The sequence below is a fragment of the Rhinoderma darwinii genome, chromosome 3 (genome assembly GCF_050947455.1).
Source record: "Rhinoderma darwinii isolate aRhiDar2 chromosome 3, aRhiDar2.hap1, whole genome shotgun sequence".
NCBI classification, from domain to species: domain Eukaryota; kingdom Metazoa; phylum Chordata; class Amphibia; order Anura; family Rhinodermatidae; genus Rhinoderma; species Rhinoderma darwinii.
The window spans coordinates 8730223-8742352 of record NC_134689.1 but is presented as its reverse complement, the minus strand read 5'-3'; positions in this window follow the sequence as shown (position 1 = coordinate 8742352).

Sequence of the window (12130 nt, the reverse complement as noted above, 5' to 3'; positions counted from 1 at the left end):
TGTATATACGGGGCAGTATTATAGTAGTTATATTCTTGTATATATGGACAGTATTATAGTAGTTATATTCTTGTATATAGGGGCATTATTATAGTAGTTATATTCTTGAATATAGGAGCAGTATTATAGTAGTTATAATCTTGTGTATATAGGGACACTATTATAGTAGTTATATTCTTGTATACAGGGGGCAGTATTATAGTAGTTATATTCTTGTATATAGGGGGCAGTATTATAGTAGTTATATTCTTGTATATATGAGCAGTATTATAGTAGTTATATTCTTGTATATAGGGAGCAGTATTATAGTAGTTATATTCTTGTATATAGGGGGCAGTATTATAGTAGTTATATTCTTGTATATAGGAGCAGTATTAGAATAGTTATATTCTTGTGTATATAGGGACACTATTATAGTAGTTATATTCTTGTATATAGGGGCAGTATTATAGTAGTTATATTCTTGTATATAGGAGCAGTATTATAGTAGTTATATTCTTGTGTATAGGGGTAGTATTATAGTAGTTATATTCTTGTAAATAGGGGGCAGTATTATAATAGTTATATTCTTGTATATAGGGACACTATTATAGTAGTTATATTCTTGTATATAGGGGCAGTATTATAGTAGTTATATTCTTGTATATAGGAGCAGTATTATAGTAGTTATATTCTTGTATATAGGGGTAGTATTATAGTAGTTATATTCTTGTAAATAGGGGGCAGTATTATAATAGTTATATTCTTGTATATAGGGACACTATTATAGTAGTTATATTCTTGTATATAGGGGCAGTATTATAGTAGTTATATTCTTGTATATAGGAGCAGTATTATAGTAGTTATATTCTTGTATATAGGGGTAGTATTATAGTAGTTATATTCTTGTAAATAGGGGGCAGTATTATAATAGTTATATTCTTGTATATAGGGGGCAGTATTATAGTAGTTATATTCTTGTATATAGGGAGCAGTATTATAGTAGTTATATTCTTGTATATAGGGAGCAGTATTATAGTAGTTATATTCTTGTATATAGGTGGCAGTATTATAGTAGTTATATTCTTGTATATAGTGGGCAGTATTATAGTAGTTATATTCTTGTATATAGGGAGCAGTATTATAGTAGTTATATTCTTGTATATAGGTGGCAGTATTATAGTAGTTATATTCTTGTATATAGGGGGCAGTATTATAGTAGTTATTTTCTTGTATATAGGGGCAGTATTATAGTAGTTATATTCTTGTATATAGGGGGCAGTATTATAGTACTTATATTCTTGTATATCGGGGGCAGTAATATAGTAGGTATATTCTTGTATATAGGAGCAGTATTATAATAGTTATATTCTTGTATATAGGGGTAGTATTATAGTAGTTATATTCTTGTATATAGGGGCAGTATTATAGTAGTTATATTCTAGTATATAGGGGCAGTATTATAGTAGTTATATTCTTGTATATAGGAGCAGTATTATAGTAGTTATATTCTTGTATATAGGGAGCAGTATTATAGTAGTTATTTTCTTGTACATAGGAGCAGTATTATAGTAGTTATATTCTTGTATATACGGGGCAGTATTAGGGCATGACCACACATGGCGGAATTCCTCCGCAACTGTCCGCATCAATGCCGCACAGAATCTGCGTTGCAGATTCTGCAGCGGATCTGCACAAAATGTGCAGAAAATTGATGCGGACTGGCCGCTGCGGACTGCAGGAAAAGTGCTTCTCTTCTCCCTATTCAGTGCAGGATAGAGAGAAGGGACAGCACTTTCCCTAGTGAAAGTCAAAGAAATTCATACTTACCGCCCGTTGTCTTGGTGACGCGTCCCTCTTTCGGCATCCGGCCCGACCTCCCTGGATGACGCTCCAGTCCATGTGACCGCTGCAGCCTGTGCTTGGCCTGTGATTGGCTGCAGCCGTCACTTACACTGAAACGTCATCCTGGGAGGCCGGACTGGAGACAGACGCAGGGAGTTCTCGGTAAGTATGAACTTATATTTTTTTTTACAGATACATGTATATTGAGATCGGTAGTCACTGTCCCGGGTGCAGAAACAGTTACTGCCGATCGCGTAACTCTTTCAGCACCCTGGACAGTGACTATTTACAGACGTCTCCTAGCAACGCTCCCGTCATTACGGGAGCCCCATTGACTTCCTCAGTCTGGCTGTAGACCTAGAAATACATAGGTCCAGCCAGAATGAAGAAATGTCATGGTAGTAAAAACAATACGCTCCGCAGCACACATAAGATCTGCGGACCTCATTGCGGAATTTTGACTCTCCATTGAAGTCAATGGAGAAATTCCGCCATGAGTCCGCAACCAGTCCGCCACTGCTCCGCAACAGACAGAGCATGCTGCGGACACCAAATTCCGCTCCGCAGCCTATGCTCCGCAGCGGAATTGTACGCATCGTGTAAACGAACACTGCTAAATTAAAGTGAAAGTCAATGGAGAAACGGCTCCGCTGCGGATTAACGCTGCGGAGTGTCCGCAGCGGAATTTAAGTGAAATTCCGCTATGTGTGAACCCGCCCTTATAGTAGTTATATTCTTGTATATATGGACAGTATTATAGTAGTTATATTCTTGTATATAGGGGCATTATTATAGTAGTTATATTCTTGAATATAGGAGCAGTATTATAGTAGTTATAATCTTGTGTATATAGGGACACTATTATAGTAGTTATATTCTTGTATATAGGGGGCAGTATTATAGTAGTTATATTCTTGTATATAGGGGGCAGTATTATAGTAGTTATATTCTTGTATATAGGGGCAGTATTATAGTAGTTATATTCTTGTATATAGGAGCAGTATTATAGTAGTTATATTCTTGTATATAGGGGCAGTATTATAGTAGTTATATTCTTGTATATAGGGGGCAGTATTATAGTAGTTATATTCTTGTATATAGGGGCAGTATTATAGTAGTTATATTCTTGTATATAGGAGCAGTATTATAGTAGTTATATTCTTGTGTATATAGGGACACTATTATAGTAGTTATATTCTTGTATATAGGGGCAGTATTATAGTAGTTATATTCTTGTATATAGGAGCAGTATTATAGTAGTTATATTCTTGTATATAGGGGTAGTATTATAGTAGTTATATTCTTGTAAATAGGGGGCAGTATTATAATAGTTATATTCTTGTATATATGGGCAGTATTATAGTAGTTATATTCTTGTATATAGGGGTAGTATTATAGTAGTTATATTCTTGTAAATAGGGGTCAGTATTATAATAGTTATATTCTTGTATATAGGGGCAGTATTATAGTAGTTATATTCTTGTATATAGGAGAAGTATTATAGTAGTTATATTCTTGTATATAGGGGGCAGTATTATAGTAGTTATATTCTTGTATATAGGAGCAGTATTATAGTAGTTATATTCTTGTATATAGGGCAGTATTATAATAGTTATATTCTTGTATATATGGGCAGTATTATAGTAGTTATATTCTTGTATATAGGGGTAGTATTATAGTAGTTATATTCTTGTAAATAGGGGGCAGTATTATAGTAGTTATATTCTTGTATATAGGGGTAGTATTATAGTAGTTATATTCTTGTATATAGGAGCAGTATTATAATAGTTATATTCTTGTATATAGGGGCAGTATTATAGTAGTTATATTCTTGTATATAGGGGTAGTATTATAGTAGTTATATTCTTGTAAATAGGGGGCAGTATTATAGTAGTTATATTCTTGTATATAGGGGCAGTATTATAGTAGTTATATTCTTGTATATAGGGGGCAGTATTATAGTAGTTATATTCTTGTATATAGGGGTAGTATTATAGTAGTTATATTCTTGTATATAGGAGCAGTATTATAATAGTTATATTCTTGTATATAGGGGCAGTATTATAGTAGTTATATTCTTGTGTATAGGAGCAGTATTATAGTAGTTATATTCTTGTATATAGGGGGCAGTATTATAGTAGTTATATTCCTGTATATAGGGGGCAGTATTATAGTAGATATATTCTTGTATATAGGGGTAGTATTATAGTAGTTATATTCTTGTATATAGGAGCAGTATTATAGTAGTTATATTCTTGTATATAGGAGCAGTATTATAGTAGTTATATTCTTGTATATAGGGGCAGTATTATAGTAGTTATATTCTTGTATATAGGAGCAGTATTATAGTAGTTATATTCTTGTATATAGGAGCAGTATTATAGTAGTTATATTCTTATGTATAGGGGGCAGTATTATAGTAGTTATATTCTTGTATATAGGGGGCAGTATTATAGTAGTTATAGTCTTGTATATAGGAGCAGTATTATAGTAGTTATATTCTCCTATATAGGGAGCAGTATTATAGTAGTTATATTCTTGTATATAGGAGCAGTATTATAGTAGTTATAGTCTTGTATATAGGAGCAGTATTATAGTAGTTATATTCTTGTATATAGGGGGCAGTATTATAGTAGTTATATTCTTGTATATAGGAGCAGTATTATAGTAGTTATATTCTTGTATATAGGGGCAGTATTATAGTAGTTATATTCTTGTATATAGGAGCAGTATTATAGTAGTTATATTCTTGTATATAGGAGCAGTATTATAGTAGTTATATTCTTGTATATAGGGGGCAGTATTATAGTCGTTATATTCTTGTATATAGGGGGCAGTATTATAGTAGTTATATTCTTGTATATAGGGGCAGTATTATAGTAGTTATATTCTTGTATATAGAGGCAGTATTATAGTAGTTATATTCTTGTATATAGGGGCAGTATTATTATAGTTATACTCTTGTATATAGGGGCAGTATTATAGTAGTTATAGCTGTCTTAAGAAATCTTGGTCTGCTACTTAGATAATAGAGTATGTGGCAGGTAGTGGACTCCATAACAATGTCCTTAGGGGTTGTCATTGAGTCCGCTATAGCTTGACAGTCCCTTCTCCGGCTTTTTACATATGACTCTGTATAACATCAATTTTCTTGGGCGTTCGCTAACACAACATTACAATGTTTTGAAATCTTTGATAGAATAATATCACAAGTCCCTCGACTGATAAGTGTCATCTGTGATATTTTATTCACAACGCAAATTATAATTTCGCCGTGACACAGAATCCCGCATGTCTGACCCTTCTCAAACAGACACACAAAAACAATATTTTAGATCCAGTCCTTTTCGTAATAGGAAGTTACTGATGCGTCTCACAATCTCAATTGGGTATGTTACCGAAAATGGAAAAACGCCTCCAGGGAGATATCAGTGAGTAGACGATACACAAACATCATCATTTCAGTGTCTTCCCCTTTTACAACGTCCCGATGTTTATTTTTTTTCTTTTTGATCTGTTCTAGGGGAAGAAAGCGCATATTGGACATTCCGCGTCCATGAGTTATGAAGCTTCGCTCATTTTAGTCAGCGATTTTCTTAGTGAAATTGCAGCAATCAGCCAAAATTCTCAGAAGCGCTGTATGTCTTTTATTCAGTCTGAAGTGTTTAATCGCCGAACTCATCCACTGGAACCGCCTAATCTCATCCCCAGAACATAGATAAGTAACTTCCATTACAAAGCTTGCCAGTGGTGGAGGGGTTAAATAGGAACCGTAAAGCAATTTGGTTTTATTTAAAAAATGCAGCAGAAAACAAAATTTCTTGTACAAAGAAGGTTAACAACTTATCATACCTCTTGTAAAATCAATATACATTCATATAATGCGTTATCTATTACTCATATACAGATTCAGCGGTCAAAACCTGTCTCATAAATGTTTCTCAGTTACATGGTAGAGGATTGTTGAATATTTTTTCCTCATTCCGAGTTATTTTATCTAAGTATAAAATATATTCTCATTATTCTGGGAGGAACTTTTTACTTTGCTATTTGTCAGTAACTGCAGAGTTTATACACCTATATACAAGAATATAACTACTATAATACTGCCCCCTATATACAAGAATATAACTACTATAACACTGCTCCCTATATACAAGAATATAACTACTATAATACTGCTCCCTATATACAAGAATATAACTACTATAATACTGCCCCCTATATACAAGAATATAACTACTATAATACTGCCCCTATATACAAGAATATAACTACTATAATACTGCTCCTATATACAAGAATATAACTACTATAATACTGCCTCCTATATACAAGAATATAACTACTATAATACTGCCCCCTATATACAAGAATATAACTACTATAATACTGCCCCTATATACAAGAATATAACTAATGTAATACTGCCCCCTATATACAAGAATATAACTACTATAATACTGCCCCTATATACAAGAATATAACTACTATAATACTACTCCTATATACAAGTATATAACTACTATAATACTGCCCCTATATGCTAGAATATAACTACTATAATACTGCCCCTATATACAAGAATATAACTACTATAATACTGCCGCCTATATACAAGAATATATCTACTATAATACTGCCCCTATATACAAGTATATAACTACTATAATACTGCCCCCTATACACAAGTATATAACTACTATAATACTGCCCCTATATACAAGAATATAACTACTATAATACTGCTCCTATATACAAGAATATAACTACTATAATACTGCCCCTATATAAACGAATATAACTACTATAATACTGCCCCTATATACAAGAATATAACTACTATAATACTGCTACTATATACAAGAATATAACTACTATAATACTGCCCCCTATATACAAGAATATAACTACTATAATACTGCCCCTATATACAAGAATATAACTACTATAATACTGCCCCTATATACAAGAATATAACTACTATAATACTGACCCTATATACAAGAATATAACTATTATAATACTGCCTCCTATATACAAGAATATAACTACCATAATACTGCTCCCTATATACAAGAATATAACTACTATAATACTGCCCCCTATATACAAGAATATTACTACTATAATACTGCCCCTATATACAAGAATATAACTACTATAATACTGCCCTATATACAAGAATATAACTACTATAATACTGCTGCTATATACAAGAATATAACTACTATAATACTGCTCCTATATACAAGAATATAACTACTATAATACTGCCCTATATACAGGAATATAACTACTATAATACTGCCCCCTATATGCAAGAATATAACTACTATAATACTGCCACCTATATACAAGAATATAACTACTATAATACTGCCCCCTATATGCAAGAATATAACTACTATAATACTGCCCCCTATATACAAGAATATAACTACTATAATACTGCCCCCTATATACAAGAATATAACTACTATAATACTGCTCCTATATACAAGAATATAACTACTATAATACTGCCCCCTATATACAAGAATATAACTACTATAATACTGCCCCCTGTATACAAGAATATAACTACTATAATACTGCCACCTATATACAAGAATATGACTGCTATAATACTGCCACCTATATACAAGAATATAACTACTATAATACTGCCACCTATATACAAGAATATAACTACTATAATACTGCCCTCTATATACAAGAATATAACTACTATGATACTGCCCCCTATATACAAGAATATAACTACTATAATACTGCCACCTATATACAAGAATATAACTACTATAATACTGCCCTCTATATACAAGAATATAACTACTATGATACTGCCCCCTATATACAAGAATATAACTACTATAATACGGCCCCCTGTATACAAGAATATAACTACTATAATACTGCCCCTATATACAAGAATATAACTACTATAATACTGCTCCTATATACAAGTATATAACTACTATAATACTGCCCCTATATGCTAGAATATAACTACTATAATACTGCCCCTATATACAAGAATATAACTACTATAATACTGCCCCTATATACAAGAATATAACTACTATAATACTGCCCCCTATATACAAGAATATAACTACTATAATACTGCTCCTATATACAAGTATATAACTACTATAATACTGCCCCCTATATACAAGAATATAACTACTATAATACTGCTCCTATATACAATAATATAACTACTATAATACTGCCCCCTATATACAAGAATATAACTACTATAATACTGCCCCTATATACAAGAATATAACTACTATAATACTGCCCCTATATACAAGAATATAACTACTATAATACTGCTCCTATATACAAGAATATAACTACTATAATACTGGCCCTATATGCAAGATTATAACTACTATAATACTGCCCCCTCTATGTACAAGAATATAACTACTATAATACTGCCCCTGTATACAACAATATAACTACTATAATACTGCTCCTATATACAAGAATATATCTACTATAATACTGCCCCTATATACAAGAATATATCTACTATAATACTGCCCCTATAAACAAGAATATAACTACTATAATACTGCTCCTATATACAAGAATATAACTACTATAATACTACCCCTATATACAAGAATATAACTACTATAATATTGCCCCTATATACAAGAATATAACTACTATAATACTGCTCCTATATACAAGAATATAACTACTATAATACTGGCCCTATATACAAGAATATAACTACTATAATACTGCCCCTACATACAAGAATATAACTACTATAATACTGCTCCCTATATACAAGAATATAACTACTATAATACTGCCCCTATATACAACAATATAACTACTATAATACTGCCCCTATATACAAGAATATATCTACTATAATACTGCCCCTATATACAACAATATAACTACTATAATACTGCTCCTATATACAAGAATATATCTGCTATAATACTGCCCCTATATACAAGAATATAACTACTATAATACTGCTCCTATATACATGAATTTAACTACTATAATACTGCCCTCTATATACAAGAATATAAATACTATAATACTGCTCCTATATACAAGAATATAACTACTATAATACTGCTCCTATATACAAGAATATAACTACTATAATACTGCCCCCTATATACAAGTATATAACTACTATAATACTGCCCCCTATACACAAGAATATAACTACTATAATACTGCCCCTATATACAAGAATATAACTACTATAATACTGCTCCTATATACAAGAATATAACTACTATAATACTGCCCCTATATACACGAATATAACTACTATAATACTGCCCCTATATACAAGAATATAACTACTATAATACTGCCCCCTATATACAACAATATAACTACTATAATACTGCTCCTATATACAAGAATATAACTACTATAATACTGCTCCCTTTATACAAGTATATCACTACTATAATACTGCTCCTATATACAAGAATATAACTACTATAATACTGCTCCTATATACAATAATATAACTACTATAATACTGCCTCTATATACAAGAATATAACTGCTATAATACTGCCCCCTATATACAAGAATATAACTACTATAATACTGCCCCTTATATACAAGAATATAACTACTATAATACTGCCTCCTATATACACGAATGTAACTTCTATAATACTGTCCCTATATACAAGAATATAACTACTATAATACTGCCCCCTATATACAACAATATAACTACTATAATACTGCTCCTATATACAAGAATATAACTACTATAATACTGCCCCCTATATACAAGAATATAACTACTATAATAATGCTCCTATATACAAGAATATAACTACTATAATACTGCCCCTATATACATGAGTATAACTACTATAATACTGCTCCCTATATACAAGAATATAACTACTATAATACTGCCCCTATATACAAGAATATAACTACTATAAGGGCATGACCACACATGGCGGAATTCCTCCGCAACTGTCCGCATCAATGCCGCACCTAATCCGGGTTGCGGATTACGGCTGCGGATCTGCACAAAATGTGCAGAAAATTGATGCGGACTGGCCGCTGCGGACTGCAGGAAAAGTGCTTCCCTTCTCCCTATTCAGTGCAGGATAGAGAGAAGGGACAGCACTTTCCCTAGTGAAAGTCAAAGAAATTCATACTTACCGGCCGTTGTCTTGGTGACGCGTCCCTCTTTCGGCATCCAGCCCGACCTCCCTGGATGACGCTCCAGTCCATGTGACCGCTGCAGCCTGTGCTTGGCCTGTGATTGGCTGCAGCCGTCACTTACACTGAAACGTCATCCTGGGAGGCCGGACTGGAGACAGACGCAGGGAGTTCTCGGTAAGTATGAACTTATATTTTTTTTTACAGATACATGTATATTGAGATCGGTAGTCACTGTCCCGGGTGCAGAAACAGTTACTGCCGATCGCGTAACTCTTTCAGCACCCTGGACAGTGACTATTTACAGACGTCTCCTAGCAACGCTCCCGTCATTACGGGAGCCCCATTGACTTCCTCAGTCTGGCTGTAGACCTAGAAATACATAGGTCCAGCCAGAATGAAGAAATGTCATGGTAGTAAAAACAATACGCTCCGCAGCACACATAAGATCTGCGGACTTCATTGCGGAATTTTGACTCTCCATTGAAGTCAATGGAGAAATTCCGCCATGAGTCCGCAACCAGTCCGCCACTGCTCCGCAACAGACAGAGCATGCTGCGGACACCAAATTCCGCTCCGCAGCCTATGCTCCGCAGCGGAATTGTACGCATCGTGTAAACGAACACTGCTAAATTAAAGTGAAAGTCAATGGAGAAACGGCTCCGCTGCGGATTAACGCTGCGGAGTGTCCGCAGCGGAATTTAAGTGAAATTCCGCCATGTGTGAACCCGCCCTAATACTGCTCCTATATACAAGAATATAACTACTATAATACTGCCCCCTATATACAAGAATATAACTACTATAATACTGCCTCCTATATACAAGAATATAACTACTATAATACTGCCCCTATATACAAGTATATAACTACTATAAGGGCATGACCACACGTGGCGGATTTCCTCCGCAACTGTGCGCATCAATGCCGCACAGAATCTGCGTTGCAGATTCTGCTGCGGATCTGCACAAAATGTGCAGAAAATTGATGCGGACTGGCCGTTGCGGACTGCAGGAAAAGTGCTTCCCTTCTCCCTATTCAGTGCAGGATAGAGAGAAGGGACAGCACTTTCCCTAGTGAAAGTCAAAGAAATTCATACTTACCGCCCGTTGTCTTGGTGACGCGTCCCTCTTTCGGCATCCAGCCCGACCTCCCTGGATGACGCTCCAGTCCATGTGACCGCTGCAGCCTGTGCTTGGCCTGTGATTGGCTGCAGCCGTCACTTACACTGAAACGTCATCCTGGGAGGCTGGACTGGAGACAGAAGCAGGGAGTTCTCGGTAAGTATGAACTTATATGTTTTTTTACAGATACATGTATATTGAGATCGGTAGTCACTGTCCCGGGTGCAGAAACAGTTACTGCCGATCGCTTAACTCTTTCAGCACCCTGGACAGTGACTATTTACAGACGTCTCCTAGCAACACTCCCGTCATTACGGGAGCCCCATTGACTTCCTCAGTCTGGCTGTAGACCTAGAAATACAAAGGTCCAGCCAGAATGAAGAAATGTCATGGTAGTAAAAACAATACGCTCCGCAGCACACATAAGATCTGCGGACTTCATTGCGGAATTTTGACTCTCCATTGAAGTCAATGGAGAAATTCCGCCATGAGTCCGCAACCAGTCCGCCACTGCTCCGCAACAGACAGAGCATGCTGCGGACACCAAATTCCGCTCCGCAGCCTATGCTCCGCAGCGGAATTTTACGCCTAGTCTAAACGAACACTGCTAAATTAAAGTGTAAGTCAATGGACAAACGGCACCGCTGCGGATTAACGCTGCGGAGTGTCCGCAGCGGAATTTCAGTGAAATTCCGCCACGTGTGAACCCGCCCTTATACTGCCCCTATATACAAGAATATAACTACTATAATACTGCCCCCTATATACAAGAATATAACTACTATAATACTGCCCCCTATATACAAGAATATAACTAACTATAATACTGCCCCCTATATACAAGAATATAACTACTATAATACTGCTCCCTATGTACAAGAATATAACTACTATAATACTGCCCCTATATACAAGAATATAACTACTATAATACTGCCCCCTATATACAAGAATATAACTACTATAATACTACCCCTATATACAAGAATAT